We start from the raw sequence: 26,454 nt of genomic DNA, 5'->3' as shown, positions 1-26,454 counted from the left end.
GTTATTTTCTATATACCTCTCTATGAGGACCCATGGGAGAAATTCTTCTTGGATCTCAGGACCAGAATGGTTATACTTTTAGCAAATGGTTGTTTTCATTTCACAGACGTTCTGAATCATGTGCACAAACTTGCTTCCCTCTTTTCCTTTCATTGGCTGTTAGGAACTTCAGCCACCTCTAGCAGCCATGCGTGGCGTGATGACTTCCTCCTGGTTTCATCTCAGTGTTTCTACATCTATTTTCCCTTTAGCCTAATGCCTCACTTTCATGCCATTTACTTTGATCTGGGTATATTTTTGTAGTCCGTTTCAGTTTGGCTTCGTGAATTTTATAATCATGTATACATCCAACAAATATATTTTAAAATTTATTTTTGTAACTAAGTGATATAGGCAGATGTTTGGAAAATTTAAACAATACAAACGGCATGCGGAGAATAAATGAGTCTCTCTTGCACCCTTGCCTCCACTTCTCCAAGAGGTAGAGGCAGCCGTGGTACCATATTCAGATTGTGTGAACACACGAGGGAGTCATATCTATTGGAAGAAATTCAGGACAAGTAGATCCATGCATTTGAAATGTGGAAAGATATTGCCAAATTGTTGTCCAAAAAGCTGGTATTAGTTTACACTCTGATTAGCAGTATGAGAATACGTTTTCCCACAAACTCATCAGCACTATGTACTATCACATCTTCTCCCGCAGGGTATTTTCAAAATTTGAGTTCTGCTCAACTGATAAATGAAACTATTTTCAAGCAATTTGTATGTCTTTTTCTGTCCATATCCTTTGAAAACTCTTTTTCTTATCGATTTCTATGAGTCCTTTGTATATTAAGGACATTCATTTAGAAAATAGCATATCATTGTAGTGCTCTCAAATCCTTTTTGAAATAAGACAAATAGATGGATAAATGAAGTAAATAGATAACAGGTACTTAAAACACACTGGGAGAAGCATGGGCTAGTCCTCGGATTCTAGCAAGAAATCTGGATTTTCTCCTCCTTCTCTCTCCCTCCTCACTCCTCACTCTGAAGCTGTGTATTGTGGTATCACGGTCCCTGTCAGACAAAACAGAACTTTATTCAGTAAGTGGAAATGAGGTTAATGAGCTTTATAGGAGAAGCCTGTTCCTTTGACAGCAGTCAACATAATGTACATTTCTGAGCATTTGTCAAATATCCTGGATAAATGTTACATTTTTATACATCAGAGCCTAAGTACACTGGCCCCATATTAAGCCAAACAGCATGTTTTCAGGTAATGGGTGTTTATAATCAGTTTGTGCCGCTCCAGAAAGACCAGCTTAAATGTGCGGGTAGGAGCAAGTAGAAAAGTTTTTGAATGTGGGCCTGCAAAGGCCAGCTCACATCTGCCTGCAATATCAGTTGGAGTCAGTTCCAAGTGCTGTTGTGGTCATGGCCAATTCACTTGAAAGTCAATCTGTTTCCAACCTCATATTAGTAAGAAAACAATGTGTCTGTTCCTTCCCAGTTTCAGTTTGGAGTGTTTTTGTTGTTGTTTCTATTATTGTTGTTCAAAAAAGAAAAGCTCTTGCACTAATGCAGCTTATAAATCACAGCTGTCCCCTGTGGCTGGCTTCCCAATAGTGGTTTGTATTTATAAGAGTTCAGAAATCTTCATGCCTCCTTCGTTCTTCCAAAAATCTAAATCACCCTTGATGTTTTAAAATGAAGCAATATCTTCAGAATTAGAAAAGAGCATTCTTACAATTTTTCCGAGTTTTGTTTTAACTATTTGCATATAAGAGTTCTGTTTGTTTAAAACAGAACAAAATCATCTACAACTTCAAATATTCAAGCAAACTATTTATGGAGTATCAATAGCATTAAACTCCACATACATCAGTTTTGGTGGAAAGATTTTGAGTTTGTTTTTACAATATAAGAGTATTTCTGAAAAACTGTGATAATGCTAAATAGCCATATCTCCTGCATTTTTCACTTTTACCAACCATTCATCTTATTTTTACATGACTATTCCTTTCTTTCCTTATTTATAAACACCTTGCTCAAGGAAAAAGTTCAACGTTGACTACGTAGAATGTCTATAACCAAGATTAACAATTCTCACTAGTGCAAACTTGAACGAAATTTTCTGATTGCTTTTTTTTAAGATTCTCTAGTAGTTTATTTTATAAGCTTTTTTGTTTTTTATTGCTATATTTTTTTGGTTTGCACTGTAATAACAGAAACATGGTCATAGTAATACAATTTTGAACACTAAACTATAATTTTAATATGAATTCAGATTTATGTTCATTTTATTGACCTTCCAATTGCAGCAGCTATGGGTTTCTTGCCACTCAACCCCACCCTGTCATGAGTCAAATAGCTCAAGATACACACACATAACACATGTACACAGAGACACAAGCAAACCTTTTATAAAGTAAATCAATCTTTTACAATGTAAATAGTGTTCCTTGTTGAAACTTTTTAAATCCAGTTTACATCCTATTTTCTAAATTGGGATAGTCATATTAATTAGACAATAATCTCTATAAAACAAAGAGTTGATGTCTGTGAAAACTCAAATAATTCTTGAGGGTAATATTTTTATTATTCATTTAAAAAGATGTAGTATCTTACAACAGTAATAACAAAAGCATATTCCTTCCAAAAAACTGTAACAAAATCAAAACTGGTAAACATTAGCACGTAAAAACAAATTACTTTAGAAAAAACTACCAAACATTGGCTGACAATCCTCAACAGTATAAACACCGAGGTAAAGAATTGGGGGGGGGGGGGGGGGGATGTAGTATGAAGGGCCAAAAGGAGAAAATCCGTTCAAATGATTAAAATAAAAGAGATCTGAAAGATAATATACTTAACGATGTAAGGATAAAAGTTTTAAATCAATTCTGTCAAAAAATATTGATATTCAAAAAAATAGCTTGGGACTCTTTGCCAAAATTTAGATTTTCCTCTATTAATTAAAGTAAAAAATGTTGATTTTATTATCAGAAGACATTAATTCTTTAAGTCACAATGAGAGACCTGTGGAATTTAATTTCTATGTAAATGACTGAATGTACAAAGTTTCAAATATAAACAGCAGTGTGGCAAGAAAATGAATTGTCAGAAATAATTATTCAATCAGTAGCAATAATTAAGACCACCATTTCAGAGAGTTTGCAAGGCTACAGAAATAGTTACAAGGTTTTACAGCACACAACTGAATTCTATCCTAGTTTATATTAACATACTTCTTTCTTCCTCAGTATAAGCTGCCCACGTTATCTCTAGTCAATTCATTGTGTTTATTACATGAAACCATCCCAAGCAGGAAACCTCTTAGAACGCTAACAACTACAATAAGCCACTTTAGTAAGACACAAATCTTCAATGTTTATTTCATTCACCACTTTGGGATTTTTCCTTTAGTATTTTAAGGTTAATCAAGCTGTACTTCTGTTGTTTTTTTCTTCAGAAGGAATGGACATGCAGCAACGTAGCCAAGCAGCACAAGACACCAAAGAAAAGCAATAACGAAAGCCGTTCTGAAAACTTTTTCTTCTAGATTAAGCAATGAATTTTTAGGTTACTATTGGCCCAAGCCTCTAGTAGAGTATCTTGAAATAGAAGTCATTCAATAAATATTTGTTGGCAGTGGACTTGGCCCAGTGGTTAGGGTGTCCATCTACCACATGGGAGGTCCACAGTTCAAATCCCGGGCCTCCTTGACCCATGTGGAGCTAGCCCTTGTGCAGTGCTGATGTGTGCAAGGAGTGCCCTGCCACGCAGGGGTGCAGAGGTGTCCCCCGCATAGGGCAGCCCCACACGCAAGGAGCGCGCCCCATAAGGAGAGCCACCCAGCACGAAAGAAAGTGCAGCCTGCCCAGGAATGGCGCTGCACACAGGAAGAGCTGACACAACAAGATGACGCAACAAAAAGAAACACAGAGTCCAGTGCCGCTGACAACAACAGAAGTGGACAAAGAAGACACAGTAAATAGACACAGAGAACAGACAACCAGGGTGGGGGGAAGGGGAGAGAAAGAAATAAAAATAAATAAATCTTTTTAGAAAATTTAAAAAATAAATAAATATTTGTTGAAGTTTGAATAATATTAGGTAGCATTCAATTCGCAGTTTATCTGCTCTATCAATCCAATTTTTCATATTCTTGGAGTCAGGTTTCTTTTGTCTGTGAGCCAGGAAAACTCAGAAATGCTTTCGGGGACACAGGAGCCTCGCAAGGCACAAGGGATGCTGCACCTTCCCCACGCAGCGCGCTCTCCACCACCATCCTCACCAGGGGCGCCCGTGCCTCTCCCCAGCTCCCTTCCGTCCTGCAATTGTTTTTTAATTCGTGGAATGGTCTTTTAGTTTTTCCTAAACAAATAAAAAATTATTTTTAGCAATTCTATGGCATGTCAGAGTATCTGAATACAGTTCAGTTAATGTGATGACAGGAAAATACACTGGGAGCACCGCTACTCTGGCAGGCTGTAAATAATGCCCTTTTCCATCAGATGCAGGAGCTCTGCCATTCTGTTCCCTTTCACTTGCCCTTGCTCTCTTGTTTTAGTTTCAAAGCCCCATGGTTGCGTTGCACTGTGGAATTTGGGTTAGAAAAGTAAAGGATCAGACCCTTTTAGGTTTTGTTCACTGCTGTGTCCCCAGCGCGGGAGCAAGCTAAGGTCCAAGGCAATGTTTGTTGATTAAATGAATGAATTACACTACCTGAAAGCCAGAAGAAAAGAAATGGAAACTTAGAAGAGTCTTTCTTACCCTATTACTAGCAGGGATTTTTCATTATTAGGGATGTATTTTACTTGAGGCAAATTCTTGGTCAGGAAAGTTCCTCAAATTGCCCAATAGCACTTGAATCTATCTGAATTCCCTTCCCAAAGAGCCCCCTTTCCATAAACACAATGGATGGCATGTAGATACCAGGGGTGTTTGCTTTCCCACAGAAGCAACACAAGGTCAGACCCCTCTCTCTTACTTGAGAAGCCACATCAGAATCCAAGCAAGAATGACCTCATGACATCAAGACATCATGAGACTGGCATGGACTTGCTATATTTATATTTAAAGTAAATAATTAGAGCATGTCACTTCTATATCTTAACTATCAAGATTATATGTTAAGATCAGCATTTGGCTGTGCTCTGGGTGAAGCCTCTAGACCAAATAACACCGCACAGCTATCACTAAGATAGAGGTCTGTGTTCTGCTATTACTTTCCCTTTGTCAAGACAGAGTCACAAGGTACAAATCGCATGCCAATCTGGAGGAAGAGCATGTCATGGACACCATCGGTAGTCTATCCTACCCCCTCACTGCACCAGGTTGTGTGCACACTGCCCAATGTCCAACTGCCAGTACCTACATGTCTTGGCCTGAGGGGTTTCCTTTGCTTTTTGCCACCTGTGTGGCCAGCCAGAAGTGCCTTCTAGGAACAGCTCTCAGCCAGTGACTGATGGGAGGTGGTGTATAAACACCACATCTCCCTCACCCTCGGAAAGGATAACTCTTAACATGTGCCAGGGTTCCCCAGCTGGGTTAAGCTCCATTGGTGCACAGAGATACATGGGTTCATGATACACCCTCTATGAGCTGTCTTCCCCTCCATGTCTCACTTTCTTGCTCCCCTAACGGTGTTTCCTGAGATCATCTCTTGTAAGCTCAGCCCATCCTCACTGACCTCCTCATTTTCTGGCTTCCTCATACCTCATACATCCCTTGTATGTGACATGTTACTTCTCTCTTGCAGCTTTCAGAATTCTCTTTGCCTTTGGCATTCAACATTCTGATTATAATATGCTATGGCATGAGTCTATTTAGATTTATTCTGTTTGGAGTTTGTTGAGTGTCTTGAATATGCATATTCACATCTTTTGCTAAACTTGGGAAGCTTTCAGCAATTATTTTGTTAAATATTCTCCCTATCCCTTTCTCTCCTTTCCTTCTGGAAACACTTGATGTTGTCCCACAGTTTCCTCAGTTCTGCTCACTTTTCTTCATTCTTTCTTCTTTCTGTCCCTCTGACAAAATGATTTCAATTGTCTTGTCTTCACATTCACTGATTATTTATTTTGCCAGCTCCAATCTGCTCTTGGACTCCTTTAAGGAATTTTAAATTTCTCTTACTATGGACTTCACTGTTTGGTTCCTTTTCATAATTTCCATCTCTCTATTAATATTCTGTATGTGCTCATCTACCACTTTCCTTTAGTTCCTTGTCTATGTTTTCCCTTAGCTCCTTGAGCATATTTAAGGCCGTTTTATTTTGACCTTAGTCTTTGTCCGGTATGTTCAGGTCTGTTGATCTTTGTGGATGGTTTTTCATGATTTAACCTTCTCATTTGCCTGTGTCATCACTTCCTGTTTCTTTGTATGTTTTGTAACCTTTTGTTGCAATCTAGATATTTTATATTTTAATATGTTATCACTGAAATTTAGACTCTGCATCATCTGTCCTTAAGCTTGTATATACCTAGTATTTTGACCAAACCTTCCTTGAATGCCAGGAGCTAACAACAAAAAAATATATATATATGTATATATATATTTATATATATATATATACTCTTTCCAGTGTTTGCAGATTGGCCTGTGCAAGTCCTCTCCTTCAGGGCTTATCCATACAATGGAATGTATGAGAATAGCTCCAGGCCAAAGCCTAAGGTCCTCCCTGATCCTTTCTGGCTTGTGTCTTGTTTTGGGCTTGCTCCTGTGGCCATAGGGATTCCTGCATTTACAGGGTTACAATATCCCCTCTTCCCTAGTAAACAGTTCCTTCACAGACTGAACACTGCCCTGTATGTCCTACAGTTAGCAATCCTTTGCCCCAAGCAGCACGACCTGACTGCTCTCTCACAGCACTCTGCAAGAGAGCTTAGTAGGGCTGGATTCTACATGCAAATTAAATTCTAGAACAATGGGGACCTCAGGCCACCACCAAACAGTTTGGTCCAGACAAATAAGCTCCCAGCTTGGGCAGGAGCACGACTCTGCTCCCTCCAGACTGGGACTGGAGATCTACCCTGAGAGCACAGGTTATTTCCAAAGCCAGTGAAGGGATGGGGGTGGGGCCAGCCAGGTTGCCACAAGACCCTCTCTCTTTTAAGAAACCTTTTTCTTAATTTGGACCTTGTCCCATTACTACAGTCCTTTTAGTGTTTTCTGGACCACTAAGAAAAATGTTTCTGCCAGTTCTTGCTGGTTGTTCAAAGCTTCTGCTGGAGGACTAGAGCCCTAAAACATCTCACTCTGCCATTACTATTGGGGCGGGGACCAAATTAATCTGTTTTGATCACTGCCACTATTTCCTTGTATGCTCTCTCTGTCTCTTTCTCTCTTCCTTCTGGATACAGGTTATGGTGCCCCACAGTTTCCTCAGTTCTACTTGCTTTTCTTCATTCTTTCCTCTTTCTTGCCCTCAGACTAAATGATTTCAGTTGTCTTTCTTCAAGGCACAGAGCAGGACCTGGCATAAATAGATCTTCTCTAAAGGCTTTTTGAATAAATGAATGAATCAAATGGTATTGCTCATGTTCAAGCTGAATGAGTGCCCCAGAGAGCAGCCAGGTTGCCAGCATTTTGTCACTTCCTACAGACCCTCAGGGATGCTCACCACGAACCCTTGAGGCCCCTGGATAGATAATCTCCAGGGCCTCTGGTAGGAGTTGAAATGTGTCCCCTGAAAAGACAGGCCCAAGTCCTAATGCCCAGTCCTGTGAATTTGACAGATTTTGAAATAGGGTCTTTGAAGATATTATTAGGTAAAATGAGACAAAACTGGAATCAGGTGGGCCTTAATCCAATATGACTGGTGTCCTTAGGAAATTTGGACCCACAGATGGACAGAGGGAGCAGAAGATGGAGACAAAGAAGAAGACTGTGCAGACACAGAGGCAAAGATTGGAGTGACAAGTCTGCAAGCCAAGAAACACCAAGGATTACCAGCAAACCACCAGAAGCTGGGAAGAGGAAGGAAGGATTCTCCCCTACAGAGTTCAGAAGGAGCATGGCCCTGCTAATACCTTGGTTTCAGGCTCCTGGCCTTGGAATTGTGAAACAATAAATATCTGCTGTTTAAGCTGCCTATTAATAGTTTGTGGTACTTTGATACGGCAGCCCTAGCAAACCAAGATCACCTCTCCCTGTTTGTGAGGCTGCTGATTCAACACTAAGGGGCCCCCAAAACAAGCCTGGCCTCCCAGGTCCTCTCCAGCAGAGGAGGAGTGGTTAAAAAAAGGACTGGAGGAACAGCCGTGTGCTACACAAAACTCATTTCAGAAGTCCAAACCATAATATTGCTGCCACCAGAAATGAGCTGCCTAGAGACAACTCTTTAGTGACCTGTCATCGATGGTCAGACGCTGCCCACAGTCAGCCTGAGTGACTTAGCAGTGGTTGAAAATGTTTCCTTAGCATTCTAATTTATGGTAGGCTGTATAGTCTGGGACTCCTCTTGCTAATGGCTTCCTTCTGTGCATGGATTTCTCAGTGACTTCAAAGGGTGATCACTAGGTGGACGGAAGCTGGGGACTAAAGACTGTGATCTTGACTGGCATAGAGATTAAATGGAAATGGGGACTTCAGAAAAGGTCAATGAAGTCTTTAAGTAGAGGAGGGAAAAGGGAAAGAATGTAGTTTTTGTGAACAGTGAAATGATTGGATATCTGCCTTTCTTCTAATGTGATTCTGATGCTAATTTTTTTATTTGATCCATCAACCCTTGACTTTCACTGAAGAGTAACAAAAATATGGATAATCCCAAGGCCATCCAAAATCAAAGCAAAACATCATCTCAAGCTTAATTCTATTTGGCGATGAGATATAGGGGTACTTTTGGTCATTGTATTAATGCTTTTCTTTTTAATACATTATTAATTTTTTTTCAGTATCTATTACCCAGTCCCATGACATTTACTTCAGGAGATTACAATCCTTAGAAGACAAAATTCCTGTCCAAACGGAGCCAGCAAATAAATTAATTAATGAACTTTGACAGATGTTAGGCAAACAGACACTGCCAGGGATGAGATTTTGGAGACATAACATTCCTCAGAAATGGGATACTGCACTCTCCATGGGTAATGTGGTGGGAAGAGCAAAAACTTTGGATACAAACTGGTCTAAATTGGGATCCTGACTCAGTGGTCAACAGGCTGTGAGATCTTGGTCAAGTTACTAGGAGTCACTGAGCTTCAGTCTCCTCATCTGGAAGATGGGTGTAGCAGTTTGATATGATTATGAATTCCAAAAATAGATATTGGATTATGTTTGTAATCTGATCTGTATCTGGGTCTGATTGAGTTATGATTAGGGCTTTAATTGGGCCATGTCATTAGGGCATTGAGTCCCTGCCCCTTTCTGGGTGGGGATTTACAGATAAAAGGCATGGCAAAGGACAGAGTTGCAGGTTTCTGATGTTCGAGTTTTGAAGTTGGAGTTTGATGCTGAAGTCTTAAGCTGAAGCCCGGGGAAAGAGACAGAGCTGTTCACCTGATAGTCCACAGCTGACCTTGTGGAGAGAAGCAAAGTCTAGAGAGCCTCATAGTCTACAACTGACCTTGGGAAGGAAACAAAGGAGCTGAGCCAAGAGGAATCCAGAAAGCCTGAACCCTCACAGACATCAGCAGCCATCTTGCTCCAACATGTGGAAATAGACTTTGGTGAGGGAAGTAACTTATGCTTTATGGCCTGGTAACTTTAAGTTCCTACCCCAAATAAATATGCTTTATAATGCCCAGCAGATTTCTGGTGTTTTGCATCAGCACCCCTTTGGCTGATTAATACAATGGGATACTGCCTACCTTAAGAATTGTTTGGTAATCAAAAGGTGAAAGCAGCCCAAGTGTCCATCAGTAAATGAATGGATAAACAAAATGTGGTATATACATACAATGGAATATTATTTGATCATAAAAAGGAAGGAAGTTCTGCTATATGTTACAACATGGATGAACTTTAAAGATATCATGTTGAGTGAAATAAGCTAGAAAAAAATATATATTGTATGATCTCACTTTTATAACATATCTAGTAGTTTAAAGATGAAGATGTAGGCATGATTTGAATTCTTGTGCTACTCAAATATAAATTGCTTCCCTATAATCCAAAGAAATCCAATATTAATTTCCTCCTACTTATAGGCTCTATTTGTCAGGTATATTATAATTCTCAAATTATTGCTTTAGGAAATTCCTCATGTACTCTTAATCTCTTGGGATCAACAAAATATCAAAGATTCACATGCCAGAAAAGTACCTAGTCATTGCTTATACCTTGGGATGGGGGGTGGTAAGCACTACATGGGAATTTCCTGAGAAGATTTTTCAAAATGTATAACCTGGGCTGCAGAATCAGAATATCTAATGTACAACTTCAATTACGAGCCACTGTGATAAAATGTATAATGCTTTCCCAGTTGCCTAGAAAACAAGATCTACCTTGATGTTTCTGCACTGAATTACTTGAGATATTCTGTGTTGTGGGCTGTATTCTCTGCTCACAACTTCCGCTTCCTTCCCTTGCCATGGGTCTCTGTGAATGGACTTTACTTCCTCATCCAACACCTGTTGGGCTTGACTATAGGATGTGTTTTTGGCCAATGAAATGTGAGAAGAAATGACAGTGTGCCAGTTCAGAGCCCAGGCTTTAAGAAACATCACATGTTTCTGCTCACCCTTCTTGAACTTTTGCCACAACCCTGGGAAGACCATGTCCTGGGTCATCACTTGTCCCAGAATGAGAACCAGATGGAGGAAACCTGAACCCACTTGCAGCCTGAAGCCAGGTTACTCTTGCTGACCTCTAGTACCATGATCAAGAAAAATAAATAGTTGTTGTATGTTGCTGAGATTTGTTTTAGTATTTGTTACACAGCATTACTGCAGCTATCCGGCTAAGGTACCCCTGCCTGATGTAGGAATTCCCTGAATCAGCTGGGTCTATGATTTAGTGAGACTTGTTGTGCCCTCATCTCTATCACTGGCCTTATCAAATTATTCAACATCGTATTTCCTAAGAACAGAAGGATTTTACAGAAATGCTATCAGGGTTTGAAGAGAGATTATTCCATAGCTGTTATGTCTAAGAACATATTGGTGGGTAGATGAAACATGAAAAAAAAAGGGGAAATTGTCCTTGCTTACTATCCAGTCTTGGTGATATGATGAACATTTCTTCATCATGGTCCCTACAGCTCCAGGATTTGAGATTAACGTATGCTTCACTTCCTCCAGCAACACTTCATGAAAAATAAAGACATCAGGCTCCTACTGTGTTTTTATAACACTGTATGAAACTCAAATCATTCTAACAACTTTTGGATAAACTATCCCAGTGGCTGAATGTAAATCTAGACAACCTGGACCAAAGAGAAATCTGGAAATGGGCCTAATACCTCCTGCCCTTTTGCTCTGTTGTGGACAACTAGTATGGTTTCTAAAAATCTGTTCTCTTAAACACAGCCCTGAATACTTCTCTAGTATTCAGAAATAAAGCAAAGTAAAGCTTTTGAGGGCTTGACAAATCTTAGCATGTCATTTCTTTGGGGTTACTCTTGGTGAGCTGAGTAAAGAAATTGCTCGCAGGCCATTTTCTGGCAGAACATTGCCTGGGACAATAGAGAAGGGGAGATTTTGAAAAGACTACCCTTGGAACTCAAAGGGGTTTGGCAAGACTGTTCCCCAGTGGGATCCCAATTGCTTCTATGAAATACTTGGAGAACATAAAATATTGTTGGCTCCTTCAGATGTTTATATAGTGCTGATTTAAGATATAAAATACCTCTGCCACTTTTCTAAATGGCTCTATGTCATTTTATGAGGTGCTAGTTGCCAATTTCAATCTTCTTCCAGAGTTTAAATGTTTTGTTAAAAAAAATGAGACTAAGATTTTGCTGCCATGAAAAATGGGAATAGATAATATTTATTGAACACGTACTTACTAGGTACCTGTTTTAGTTTGCTAAGAGTTGTGGGGAGCAATATACCAGAAATGTGTTGGCTTTTATAATAGGTATGTATTAGGTTAAAAGTTTACAGTTCTGAGGCCATGAAAATGCCCAATTCAACTATCATTAGGGATGTTATCTCACCAAAGGTCTGCTGCTGGCAATCCTGGATTCCTCTCAGATGACAAGGCACATGGAGGCATCTGCTTCTCTTTCAAGTCTTGGATGCTTCAGCTTCTGGCTGTTCCATCTGTGGCTTCCTTTCTCCTGGTTCCTCTCTGAGCTCCTGGATTTCTTCTCTCCAAGTCTGAGGCTTTTTCTTTGTTTGTCTCTGCTTTCAGTCCTCTATTTATAAAGAAATCTGGGAAGGGGACCAAGACTTACCCTGGGTCATGCTTCACTGAAGCAATCCAATCAAAGACCCCCCTACTGAATCCAATCCAAGCAAAGGGTCCCACACCCACAGGTATCTTTTCTGGAATCCACAAAAAAAAGCTTGCTGCCATGAAAAACAGAAATTGATAATATTTATTGAACACTTACTGGATACCTGATATAGTCTGATATAGTCTTGTACTTTTGATTTATCTTTTAATCCAAACAAAACCCTAGAGGTAGATACTATTGTTATCTCCATTATTCAGATAAGAAAAGTGAATTTAGAGAAGTTGCACTACTTGCCCAAGGCTACAGGGCTGGAAATAGCATGAGTTTGTTAAGGTTCCTGTTGATCTGGCTTAAAAATGGTTTGCTTCATTCTCTTTTGTGTTAAAAAAAAAAAAAAGAAAAGAAGAATATTCATGAATTATAGAGTGCTGGCCTTTAAAACCTGTCTGTCACTGCAATGACAGATATGTGACACTATACATTTCTCAAAGCCTATACAACTGTACAGTGCAAAGAGTAAACCATAATGTAAACTACAGACTTTGGTTATTAGCAATTCTTCTATATTGGCTCATCAATTGTAACAAATGTCCCACACTAATGTAAGATGTTGATATTACAGGAAAACATGCATGGGGGTTAGTTATATGGGAATCCCTTATGCTTTTTAAAAAAATTCTCTGCCCTTTGTTGTTTACATTCACTGTCTTTTTTTATAGGAGGCACCAGGAACCAAACCTGGGGCCTCCCATGTGGGAGGGAAGGCACATAATCCCTTGAGTCACCTCTGCTCACCCCTATACTTTTGATGTAACTTTTCTGTAATCTAAAACTTCTGTAAAAATAAAGTTTATTATTATGAAAATATAAATAAATAAATAAATAGAACTCATCTGTCACAAAAGCCTCTCCTCAAAGTTAACCAAGAGTAAGAAGAAATCAGCACAAGAGAAAGCTTCCTTCTGCATGCATTGATGATAACTCAGAAAGTTGACCACCCAAGTATCATTTAACTGATTATCAATCAATCAATTCATCAAAAAGGGGCTGGAGATTGAGAGATGAGGAATTTTCTTGGTCGTTTCTTTGTCTGTTTTTTGTTTATTATTATTAATTTTGAAATAATGAAAATGCTCTAATAATGATTGAAGTGATGAATGATTGAAGTGATGAATCAACTATGTGATTACAGCAAATAGCATTGATTGTACACCTTGGAGGCATTGTATGCTTTATTAATATATATCAATAAAACTGATTTTAAAAAGAGGGGCTTAAGCAACTCCTGTGGGCAAGATTCTAGCAACTATAAAATGAGGCATGTAAAAAAAACAAGATTCTAGCAACTACAGGTGTCTTAGTGTCAAGGATGTTACAGCCCATCCTGAAAGAAACTTTCTTATTTGTTAGACATACAAGCCAAAATATTTACAGATAAAAGATATGTCTAAAAATTACTTCATGATAATCTGGATAAAAAATAAGAAAGCTGAGTGATAGGTATTTGTGGGTTCACTTCACTATTTTGTTGGTATACATGTTTCAGTATCTCCACAATAAAAAAAAAGTTTTAAAGACATTTTTCACCTAATAGATTGTCCTAATGGCTCTTTAGAAATAAGTTGACTTCAGGAAAAATAAGTATTTTAAAAATAGAATCAATTTACAAGAATAATGAAAAATCAGTTCAGGACCAACTGGTGTCTATATGGTAAACTAAAAATAGTGTTTAATTCTTCATATAATTTTAATTACATCATTATAATATGGTTTACCTGTAAATATAATAAAACTAAGTAGCCTTAGACCCAGGAGGTCAGCTCAGGCACCAAGCAAAGTAATCTAAACCCCAGATACATCTCATATTAAGATGGCATAAGGAATTCCAGAAAGGGGAGGGCTTAACTTGGGCCCAAAAATAAGCACTGTGAGACTTCCCACAGGTGGCAGAAATCTTCCAAAGGGAGCTTCTGGTGGTGTCAAAAGCAGGAATAAAGAAAGGAAGGACTTAGCATTTTATTATGAATACATAAATCCAACCTAGTGTTTGAGACTATGGCAGCACTTGACATTTCTGATGATATCTCTGGTCAGTTGGAAGTTGGATGTCCACTTGGCCTACCCATAGATGTCCCTGCAAGGAGGAAGCCAAAGACACAGAAAAGACAGAGCCTCACTCTCTAGGTGCCCTGTAGGGGTGAGGCAAGCCAGGAGCCAGGAGCAGAACAAGGAAATCAAGAATGCCCCTGGCTAGGGGAAGATAAATAAGTAAAAATTCAAGCAATAACATGAGGCCTGAGAGGACACACACAAAGTAATACAGAGGACATGCTCCCTATTTGCTTCGAATCAGAAAGGAAAGGAAGAAGCAAGACCATTGACCTCCAACCAATGGTCTCAGGGAAGGCACAACATAAAAGAGAAGAGTAAAGAGGGATCTTGAAAAATGAGACAGTTTGTTATAAGTGGAGAAGGAGAAAGGGAAAGTTTTCTAAGGAATAGCATCACCCAAAGGTGATGAGGTATCAAACAGAGGAGACTCTGTGAAAATAATGATTTGACCAGTGCAATAGGTTAAGGATGTATAAAGGAGCCTGGTGAATGCCCAGCAGTTGGTCTTCTACTCTGTAAGTAATAGGAGCCACTGCAATGGCCCTGTTTCAGGAAAGTAATGTTGTGGCTGTGAAAGACTAAATGAGAGCTGAGAGATATGGAAACAGGTCGTCTAAATAAGGGGAAAGGTGACATTCAGAATCAGGTTACAGTGAAGGTGGGAAGAGGAGTGGATGCCTCTGAAAATCTACAATTTTGGCCAATGGGATGAACCCAACAGGGAAGAACAGCTGAGCCCAGAACAGGGATGCATGTGGTCCTCAGCATCCCTCTCCTATGTGCCTCACCCTGGATGGAAGCAGTCTTCTAAATCAAGGAAATCACAATTAAGACTATGCCCTCGGGGGAACCTCAAGGTTCTAACACCACCAGCTCTTCTACCAACAAGCATCTCTTCGTTCTTGGGGGCTCCTTTAATAAAGAAAAAGCAGACATCATGGCCAGGACCAAACTTAAAGCATTCCTCCACACTCGCCAGGAGTTGATCATGTTTCTGAACCTCTTAAGTTTAGAATAGTCATTATTCCCTAGTTTTCTGGATTAACAGTGACCCTGCTTAAAAGGGGCCTGCCATACAACTTGAACAGAGGAGTGGGCTTTGGGGTAGATTACAAGATTCCCTCAGAAGTTCCAACCTGAATCAAAGCATATAAATGCCTGAAAGTTTTTGAAGGTCTTGTCTCCTCTTTAATAGACAAAGCATCGGTTGTGTGAGTTGGACATTGAAATGTCCAACTAGTAGCAGTGGAAATCAATAAGGGCTTGGGTAGGAGAGGACAGAACAGATATAAAATCACATCTCATCCAAAAATGAGTTAGGAAGAACTAGTTATCAAATAATTATTATATACAAATTTCCTAATACCCAAAACAGGCAGCTAACATCCCACAGGGGTCCTGTAACTGACCCCCAATTGGTACCCTCCTTGATATCATGCAGATACTGCTGCCTGAAAGCTCAAGGTAGGGTCTGGGTAAACTTTGACTCTTAACAAAGAGAACAGTTATTTGGAGGAGTTTATGTGGCCAGAAAATAGGAGTCAATAGGAGTTGTGAAGCCCAGGTTTGGCAAGGAAGAAGGAACACGGATAAAACAGATATAAGGGAATAAACAAATTGTGCCACATCCATACAATGGAAATTTATTCATCCATAAAAAAGAATGAAGTTCTGATACTTGCTACAGCATGGATGAACCTTTAAAACATTATGCTAAGGGAAAGAAGTCAGAGACAAAAGGACACATATTGTAGGATTCCATTTATGTGTAGTGTTCAGAATAGATAAACCTGCAGGCAGAGAACACAAATTGGTGGTGGCCAGGGACTGGAAGAGGGGGAAGAAACTCCTTAATGGGTACAGGGTTTGACTTTGGTGTGTTGGAAATGTTTAGGAACTAGATAGACGTAATGGTTGCTTAAAATCATGAATGTACTAAAGATCATGGAATTGTTCCCTTTAAAATGGTTAACTTTACACTATTTAATGGTCATCTCAATAAACAAAAACCTTAAAGCTTGCTGAAAAGAACAGTGGATATAGGGGACTGTGGTAGATTGAATGATATACCACATCATAGCCATGTTCTTAATCTTCTGCATCCCTGTAGGTGTGAACCACTGAAAAGGGAACTTCTTGACGATGTTATTTTTAATTAAAGTGTTTTCCAGCTGAATGAAGGTAGATCTTACTCCAGAATACTGGAGGCCTGATAAAGAGAACCCAGAAGTCACAGAAAGCCAGAAAAGAGAGGACATCATAATGTCCACCAGCCCTAGAATACTACAGTCTTTGGGGAGGAACCATGGCCTTGCTGATCTCTTGATTTTGGAATTCTAGCCTCAAAACCATAAGCTAATAAATTCCTGTTTCTTAAGTCAGCCCATTATGTGGTCTTGTGATAACAGCTCTTGCAAACTAAGATGGGATGGTGAAGTTAACAGAATGAATTAGGGCAAGACTCTTCCATGGCCTTTCTTCTTAGAACCTATAACAAGACCTATGTTAGAAAAACTCAGTATTCTAAAGTCACTTCAAATTATTTGATTTTAAAAATATTAATAGGGAAGTGGATGTGACTCAAGCGATTGGGCTCCTGTCCACCTTATAGGAGGTCCAGGTTTCAGTTACCAGGGCCTCCTGGTGAAGGCAAGCTGGCACAAGCAGAGAGCTGGTGCCGTAAGATGACACAACAAGAAGAGACACAGAGGAGAGACAATAAGAGACATGCCCAACCGGGTTGTTGAGGCAGTGCAGGAGACTGAGCACCTCTCTCATACTCCAGAGGGTCCTGGGATCAGTTACCTGGTACCACCTAGGGAGAAGACAAGCAGGCACAGAAGAACACACAGTGAATGGCCACAGAGAACAGACAGCAAGAGCAGAATGGGGGTGGAGGGGTGGGAGTAAATAAATAAATCTTTTAAAAATAATAATAATAATAATTGGCATCGTCTTAAATAGTCACCGGAAGAAGACTTTAAATAAAACACAAATATATCCTTGGTTTCAAATCTTAGCTCCCCTCCCTTAGTTCTTTTTCCCTAATTTATTGTGTAGTTGTCTCCATGCCAGTTCTCTATTAGTAATGCTTTGTTAAGACTTATACATGATAAAACCATATGTTTAAAAATCCCTTGAGTCCTCACATGACACCAGAAAAATGGATAAATAACAAGTCTTTCTCACTTCTCAATGAAAGTCCCTATCAGAATGGGAAGTCAAGGTTTAAAATGTACAGGGTTCCTATTTGAAATGAGGTAAAGGTTTTGATGCTGGATGGGTGATGGTAGCACAACATTGTGAACGCAATTAACAGCACTAAAATATATATATGAATGTGATTAAAAGGGGAAATGTTAAGGAAGTGGATTTGGCCCAATGGATAGGGCGTTCGCCTACCACATGGGAGGTCCAAGGTTCAAACCCAAGGCCTCCTGACCCGTGTGCAGTTGACCCACGCACAATGCTGATGCGCGCAAGGAGTGCCATGCCACGCAGGGGTGCCTCCCGCATAGGGGAGCCCCACGCGCAAGGAGTGCGCCCTGTAAGGAGAGCCGCCCAGTGTGAAAAAATGTGCAGCCAGCCCAGGAATGGCGCCACACACACGGAGCGCTGACACAGCAAGATGACGCAACAAAAAGAAACACAGATTCCAAGAGGGCCGCTGACAAGAATACAGGCAGTCACAGAAGAACGCACAGCACATGGACACAGACAGCAGACAACTGGTGGGGGGGGGGGGGCGCGAAGGGGAGAGAAATAAATAAAAAATAAATCTTTAAAAAGTAAAAGGGAGGAAATGGTAATAAAATGAAATTTTTTTTTAAATCTATGGTACTCACTGCACAATATAAACAGTAAAACCTAAGTCAAACCGTGGACTTTAAGTAATAGTACAATTATGTAAAAATATTTTTAAAAGTGCTATCATCAACTGTAACAAATGTTCCACACCAATGGAAGGTGTTGGTGGTGGGGGGGGGGGTATATGGGAATCTAGTATTGTATGCACGATTGTTCTGTAAACCCATAACTTCTTTAATAAAGGAAAAAAAATTTTAGAAAAATTCCTTATCAAAGGTGGTTCATAGGCTTCCGGCATGTCCTAGTTTTTCACTCATTCACTGAAACATAAACTGTGTTAGAAATAAACTAGGAAGACAGTCCATTCAACATTAAAGCTCACATCTCATTCTAGACTGGAAGTGACTCTGTGAGATTTCAGTGGTAGTAGCAACAAAAAAAGACAGCTTAGCATGAAAGACATAATATAAAACATCACATTAATTCCATTTTGTGTGTCAGTTCATTCAGGAAAAGATTTCATAACCCTGACTTGTGGAGAGAAGCAGACTAGACATGGGGGATATTGTTTTACCATATCTGTTTCTCATAAGCCCACATGTCATGAGTACTCTCGTCACTGAATGAGAGAATATTCTATTTGAATTTTCCTTTTCTGCACCATGTGGACTATCATTATTGAACTCTCAAAATCCGTGTATAATTTAATCAGAATATAGATTGCACTGAGATGAGACTTGAAACTTCTTTAGTAACCATTGTTAACAAATTGATTCTTGTACTGATAGCAAGCACACAAAACAGATTACCAAGATTATGGGATAAAAGTCTCGAAAATAACATCATTTGGGCTTCCGTTGTGAAAGAGGATATATTTTTGAGCTATGCCAGTTGACCTGCATAGGTCACTGTTCCTCGCAAGCTTTATCCTCCGAGCCAAGCAAATTCAGTTTCTCCTCATCTGTTGGTCTTCTAGAAAAGAAACATACAATTTGGACACTGCCTTTTCTGTTTTTCCCCCTGTGACAAGAATGGGCTTCCCTGACACAGCCCCATCACTGCCTTCTTTGCCCTCAAACTCTGCTGTCTTTGGTCATAAGTAAAGTGAAAATGACCTTGTGTACTCTCAAATGTATTTTCCAGCTCCGTTTCTACTCTCTGCCTCTCCTTTTCCTCAGCACTCAGCTTGACACACATAAATACACATTCATATACACTCAAGCATTCTCACACACACACACGACACCCATAAAAACACACAAACACATTCACACACATCCACACCTGTGCATGCACATAATCATATACTCACATACACACACACAAACTCACCCACTGACATGCTCACATACACATGCTTACAAACATACTCGCATATGCTCATAAACTCACACACACTTACATTGTGGGATCATAAGCTGTGTCCCAATAAGAAATGTGTGTTCTGCTTCTGTAACACTGCACTCTTGTGCGTCCACTGTTGTGCTCTTTTTGCCCATCCTGTCATCCTGCTTCCCTCCCCCACTTTCACTTCCCTGCTACTCCCACTTCTTCTCCTTAAAAACCTAGTGAAATCACCAGCTCATCCCTCGTTGCTTCAACTCTAGTCAGAGGTGCCTATGAACTATAAACAACATGCATTCTCCTCCACCCACCCACCTGTACCCAAAAAAAAGGTAAGCTGGGGCTTTAGACATTATTACATTCTATATTTATGGTTAAATGGGGATTCATTCAAATAACAAAAATTAAAATAATAAAGTATATAAATTCCAAACCTGCAGGGAGAGGGAAAATATCTAAGAAGGAAAGGAAACCATGAAACCTTACTCAATCTAAACAGTGGCAACAAAGGAGAAAAAAAGAAGCATAGAAAAAGTGGGTCAAATAGAAATTAAAAAATAAAATGCAAATAGACAAGTTCAATTTCAACAATAATCAAAATATACCAGAAAGGGAATGAATAAAACTCACAAATGTCAAAAGACAGAGTTTGTCAGATTGAAATAAAACAAAGAAACAAAATCTAGCTCTTTGGCATGTAAACATGCCATACAACTAAAGCTAAGGACATAAAGGTGAAAAGAAAGGATGGGAAAATATGTAGCAGGTAAATAAATATTAGTCAAAAAAAAACTGGACAAACTATGTTACTATAGACAGAACTGATTTGCAAACAAAAAGCATTGAGAGAAATAGACAAGGCCACTACATCATGATATATGTCCATCTCATCAAAAAGCTATCAATTCTAAACGTTTATGCACCTAATAAAGTAGCCTCAAAATTGATAAAACAAAAATTGATAAAACCAATATAAGACATTGAAAACCTTATTATCATAGTAGATTTTGAATTATTGCTCTCAATTAGTGATATGTCCAACAGATCCCAAAAATCATGGAAGGTTTAGCAATATCAACAAATTTAAAGTCATATAGTAAATATGATGACCACAATGGTGTAAAATTAAAATAAGGAGGAGAAAAAGAAAAGATGAAGCAGGGGAAAAGATGAGAATAAGAACTACTGGAAAATTAAAAACACTTATCCAAATACTGAAAAATAAAATTGTAAATTTTATAGTCTTCAGAAATAAGTTTGTTATCAAGCATAAAAGATGAAGACTAAACTAAGCCATACTCAAAGGAAAACTTAAAAACTCATTTATTTAAAAAGGAGAGAGACTAAAAATAAACTTTTAACTCAAGGAGCTATATAAAGATCAAAATACGCCTCCAGAAAGTTGATGAAAAGAATTAATAAATATAAAATAAGTTACTAAAACATGAAACCAAACAAAAATAAAACTTTTTTGTTTGCTGAGGTTGCTGAGATGTGGAGGTGGCTCAAGCAATTGGCTTCCCATCTAGCATATAGGAGGTCCAGGGTCTGATTCCTGGGGCCTCCTGGGGGAGGCAAGCTGGCCCAAGCACAGAACTGGCTTGTGTGGAGCTGGCCCATGCAGGAGTGCCAGCCTACCCAGAGTGCTGGCCTGCACAGAGAGAGGGCACAGCAAGATGACACAACAAAAAGAGACAATGAGAAACTGCAGGCCAGGGAGCTGATGTGGGAGAAGAGATCGAGCACCTCTCTCCCACTCCAGAAGGTCCAGGATTGGTTCCCAGTATCACCTAATGAGAAGACAAGCAGACACAAAAGAATGCACAGAGAATGGACACAGAAAAGCAGGCAGCAAATGCAAAACAATGGGGAGTGGAGAAATAAACAAATAAATCTTTTTTAAAAAAAAAACAAAGTTTGTCTTTTGAAGACCAATAAAATAGACTCTGGGAAATCTGATTAAAAAGCAGGAAGAGAAGAAACATGCAAGGAAGTTTAGTAATAAGAAAAGAAAGAGAGTTGTAGAAGAGACTTTTTTTTAATTACTAAAATTGGCTTAAGAAAAAGTAGAAATGCTGAATAGATGAAAAACCTTGGAAGAAACTGAAAGGGCAATCAAAAATTTATTCCTAAAACTGATACCTGGCCCAGACAGATTTATGGGTTAGGTTCTACCCAACATTCAAGGAACAGATCCTCTAATATGGGAACTGTTCAGGAGACAGAAAAAGATGAAAATTTATTCAAATCATTTTGCTAGCTAAAATAACATTAATATGAAAATCTAAAAAGGATACCTCCATAAAGTAACATAATAGATGGTTCTCTTGTGTGAACATAGAGGTAAAAATTGTATTACATTATTAGCAAATCAAATTTGATGATATTCATTAAAAGAATAATATGTGTCTAAATGAGAGTTATATCAAAAGAGCCAGCTTGGTTCAAAATTACAAAAATGTACTTATGTTGTTAACTACATTAATATATTAAATCAGAAAAACCGCAGTTCAATAGAGATAAAAAATGATTGGTGAAATTAAAAAAGAATCCCTGATTTTTAAAAAAGTTTAGCAAGTTAGGCATCAAAGAGAATGTGCTTAATTTCAATTTACTGGAAATCCAGAGCAAGAATCAAACTTAATTGTGAGACATTAAAAAGACAATGCTAACTCCTCTCACTCTATTCATTCAATATCTTACTGGAAGTATTTTTCAACACAATAAAATAAAGTAAAATAATAGATGCTGTCAAAAGAAAGAAAAACTGTTATTTTCTGCACATAATATGATTATCTATCTAGAAAATCCAAGATTAATTAACTAGCAAAATTTTTGTACTTACATGAGAGTTGGGCAAAGTAGCCAAACATAGGGATCAACAGACATAAAACCGTTAAGTGCCTAATTACTCCAAAAAAAAAAATTAAGAAGGGAAGAAAAAATAAGAAAATGAAATGAAGGAGGATCCAAACTACAATGACAACACCCACTCTTAAATGTCTAGGAATTAACAAAAATATGCAAAACCTTTGGGGAAAAAAAAAAACATAAAATTTTACTAAAGACCATAAAAAGAAGACCTGAAGAAACAGGGAGATGTACTAGGGTCTGACAGAGGCATATTTATCATGACGCTAATGAAGCTTGAACCTTGGGGTTCCCACTTGCAAATAAACCCCCCAATGTCAGTGGGCAGTTTCCATATAAGAGGTCATACAGGAACCCAAGCCCCTTCTGGTTTATGGACCCTTGAATATGTTGCTAATTGCAAATCTATAACCAATTGTGCCAAAATTTAGTGTTTCAAAACAACAATAAACGTTATCTGTTTCCATGGATAAGAAATTTGGGAGGAGCTTAGCTGGATGGGTCTGTCTTAGGATTCTGGCTCAGAGGCAGCCATCACCTGAAGACTTACCTAGGAGTAGAGGATCCTCTTCCAAAATGACTCCCTCCCTTGCATGAAGAGTTTATGCTGCAGGGGGGTGGGAACCCACAGTTCCTCACATGTGGACCCCTCGACAGGACTGCTTAAAGGGGGGCTGGCTTCTACCAGAGAGAATGATCCAAGAGAGGACAAGGCAGGAGTCACAGTGGCTCTTATGACCTAGCCTTGGAAGTCTCACATTGATGTTTCTGCAATATCTCGTTGGTTATACATATCAACCCTATGTAGTATGGGAGGGGATTACACAACGGAGCGGATGCCAAGGGTGAGGAACATCAGAGACCATCTTGGAATTTGGCTATTGCACCTTCATCTTCAAAGCATGGCATCCAAAGTTTCTGCAGAAGTGGGAAAAAACATGGAGGATTACACAGGAAGTTTTAATGGGCCAAGCCAAGAAGTGACAAACATCAGTTCTGCTCATATTCCTTTGGCTCTATGCATGACTTCACCCAACACTGAGGGAGGCTGAGAAAAGATACTCAGTTTTGCAATCTGGAAGAAGTGGGTTGAGGAATTAGTTAACCTTTGCCTGCAATTGCATAATTAAATTTTAGTAATAACAATGCATAGAAGATAGAGATTTGGTACCTCATTCTATATCACAATGCAAGTTGTAGTGGTGATATTCAAGTGCAGATCTGCTTGGATGCTGCTGAAGACAGACATGGCTGTTTCCTTTAAGGATTTTGCAATACAGGTAGGGGCATAAACATGACCGTTTCCAATTATAACATAAAGAAGCAGGAATGATGGGAGGAGAGAGTTTTCCAGATATAAAGTAACTTTAGTCTTGGTGGCTCAAGAAGCCTTCAAGAGAGGCACTTGATCTGTAGATTAGAGAATAAACAGAGTAGATTTAAATCAGGGAGAAAGGAGTTAAAATATATTCCAGTGGAAGGAATAGGGCGAACAAGGACACAGAAGCCTGGTCAGTGACTCAGGAGGGTAGTGGAAAGTGAGGCTGGCTATGAGAGCTGCAGCCAGACATCCTCGGCCTTGGATGCCATGCTGACGGCCTTAAATTTTCCTCATTTTCAGAAAGGGGGCTGGCATGATCTGCCCTATGAGTCACAGATATGAATGTCAGCTTTGGGGAGGATGGATGCAATGGATGGATGACTGGAGAAAGGGAGACCAGTGAGGGCTCTGGGCTAATCAAGGGGAGGTAACGAAGACTGCCGCCCAGCAGTGGAGTGGGAGTTAGAGAGGAGAGGCTGGGTGCCAGCCACACCATGACCACGCCTCACATCTACACTGGCCGAGATCTGCAGTTACACCTGTTTCTGGACTGTGAGAGGTTCCTATTTTTTTTTTTTTTTTCTCCAGGTACCTTTTGTCAGAAGTTCTAGAACTTCAAAGAGGGAGGTTTTTGGTTTTTGGATTTTGTTGTTTGGGTGTTTTCAGAGGAAACAAATATGATTTCAGGGTTGAATTCATTCTTTGCCTCCTTCTGGTGAAAAGGTTAACTGACAAGTTACAGGCATTGCTTCTGATTTGCATAACCACAAGGTGGCAGTTTTTCATCTTGTCATTCATCCCCGTGTGTGTCCGTGAAGATGAGATGATAATAATAGCAATAGCCACCAGTTACTACAAACTTACCATGCGTCAGGCACTGCCCTGGATGCTGTACACGGGTTGTCTCATTTCATTCTCACAATCCTGTGAGGGAAAATATCACTACAGATATTTACAGATAAGGAGACTGAGGTTTCAAAAGGTTGTTCTGCCCCAGACTTCACAATTCATAAGTGACAGTAACAAATGCAGGATTTAATACCAAGGTCTCCTTCAGTTTGACAGCTTTCCTTACATCTTTTTTATCTTCAACTCCATATCTCTTGTAATCTTTGTGAATAGAAATATTAACAACAATTACTCCATTTACATAAAATGTAAATATCAATAAATTTATAGAGCCAAAATTAGATTAGCAGTTATATACAGTGGGGGAAGGATAGAAGGATTGAGGAGTGACTGCTAAAGGGTATGGGGTTTTTCTTTTCAGAGTAATAATACTGCTCTAAAACTGATTGTGGTGATAAATGCACAGTGCTGTGATTCTACGAAAAGCCACTGATTATCTAATTTGAATGGATTGTATGGGATGTGAATTGTTTTAAAATAATAATAACAACAAGTACATACTTCAGTACGTCAGTCTATTGTACAGTGTGATGGTTAAGCAGACCACAGGCCTGGAGCAAGATTAAAAGGCTCAGATCTTAGCCTGGGTTTCATGATCTGTAAAATGATAATAATAATACCTACCAAATAAAACTGCTATAAGATTGAATTCAATAATAGATGTAACACCCTCAGTCCCAAGCCTGGCACCTGAAAACCATTCCCTCCATGCCATCCATTGTTGGTCATCACCATCTCCATATTTATTATCACTGTAGTTTTGTAATTTAATTGGTTCCAGGCACAATGCTAGACCCCTCCCATTCCTTATCTCATTTAATTCTCAAAATAACTTTTTAAGAAAATGAGTGTGGCATGTAAGCTAGAACCTGATGGACAGGTGAGAACCTTGAGAAACACTGGGATAAAATCATTTAAAACTAAGAGAACAGTTTGAGCCAAAACAAACAGCACACACAAAAAAGTCTCTAGCCTTGGAGTCTGACATGTGTTTCAAATGTCAAATCTGGTGTGATCAGAGAAACTGTCATGTATCCATGGAACAATAGTTCTTCACAATATTAAAATAGCTGTAAAGGGGAGGGAAAAAAATTTCCATGGTCAAATAATTTGGAGAACATTGAGTTAAACAAAATTAACAGACTTCTTTATTTTAGGACTTCTCAGAGCCTAGGACATGTTAAAGTACTATTTAAATATCCCAAGAGTGAGATAGAATGTGCTCACACAGAACTGTGGGGATTGGCAAGTCTGAACTCCGTAGGGCAAACCACAAACCGGAAACTCTGATAAAAGTGAAGTTGAATTCCCCAGAAGAAACTGGCTGGCTGAAGTAAAGGCAAGGATTCTTTTTTCTGACTTTTTAAATCCTCAGTTAATGGCTTTAAAACCATCAACTGATTAGATGAGGAGACTCCCTTCATTGCTGGGCATAATCTCCTTTGTTGATTGTAGGTACAATAAACTGACTACAGATGTAAATCCTTCTGTGAAATACCTTCACAGTAACAAGCATAGCCAACATTTCCTTGGCCAAACTGGATACCATATTATAGCCCAGTTGCCACATGAAATTGGCCATCACAGCAATATTTTCCAAATTACTTCTCCTGAAACCCCGTTGCAGAAAAACATCTCAAATTATCAACCTTCCTTAAGATAGAATTTGGAGAATGAAGGTCTGGAGCACAAGGAACATAGAGAAATATATCAAGTAGGAAAAAAGACTAGAAAAGAAGATGGAAGCAGGATGTGAAAA

The 26,454-nt window shown here is 39.1% G+C and overlaps 1 long non-coding RNA gene across 1 annotated transcript; it reads right to left on the bottom strand.

The window, feature by feature from the left end:
- Positions 1 to 880: 880 nt before the first annotated feature.
- On the bottom strand, positions 881 to 23,102 carry LOC131275858 (uncharacterized). Its single transcript, XR_009183331.1, has 3 exons — positions 23,016 to 23,102; positions 12,089 to 12,305; positions 881 to 1,062 (listed from the first exon to the last, which is right to left on the bottom strand). It is a non-coding gene; the product is annotated as an uncharacterized lncRNA (long non-coding RNA).
- Between the last annotated feature and the right edge of the window lie 3,352 nt (positions 23,103 to 26,454).

Source organism: Dasypus novemcinctus, chromosome 24, assembly GCF_030445035.2.
Source record: "Dasypus novemcinctus isolate mDasNov1 chromosome 24, mDasNov1.1.hap2, whole genome shotgun sequence".
Lineage (NCBI taxonomy): Eukaryota > Metazoa > Chordata > Mammalia > Cingulata > Dasypodidae > Dasypus > Dasypus novemcinctus.
Note: the sequence above shows the minus strand (reverse complement) of the source record. Positions and strands in the feature narration are given on the sequence as shown.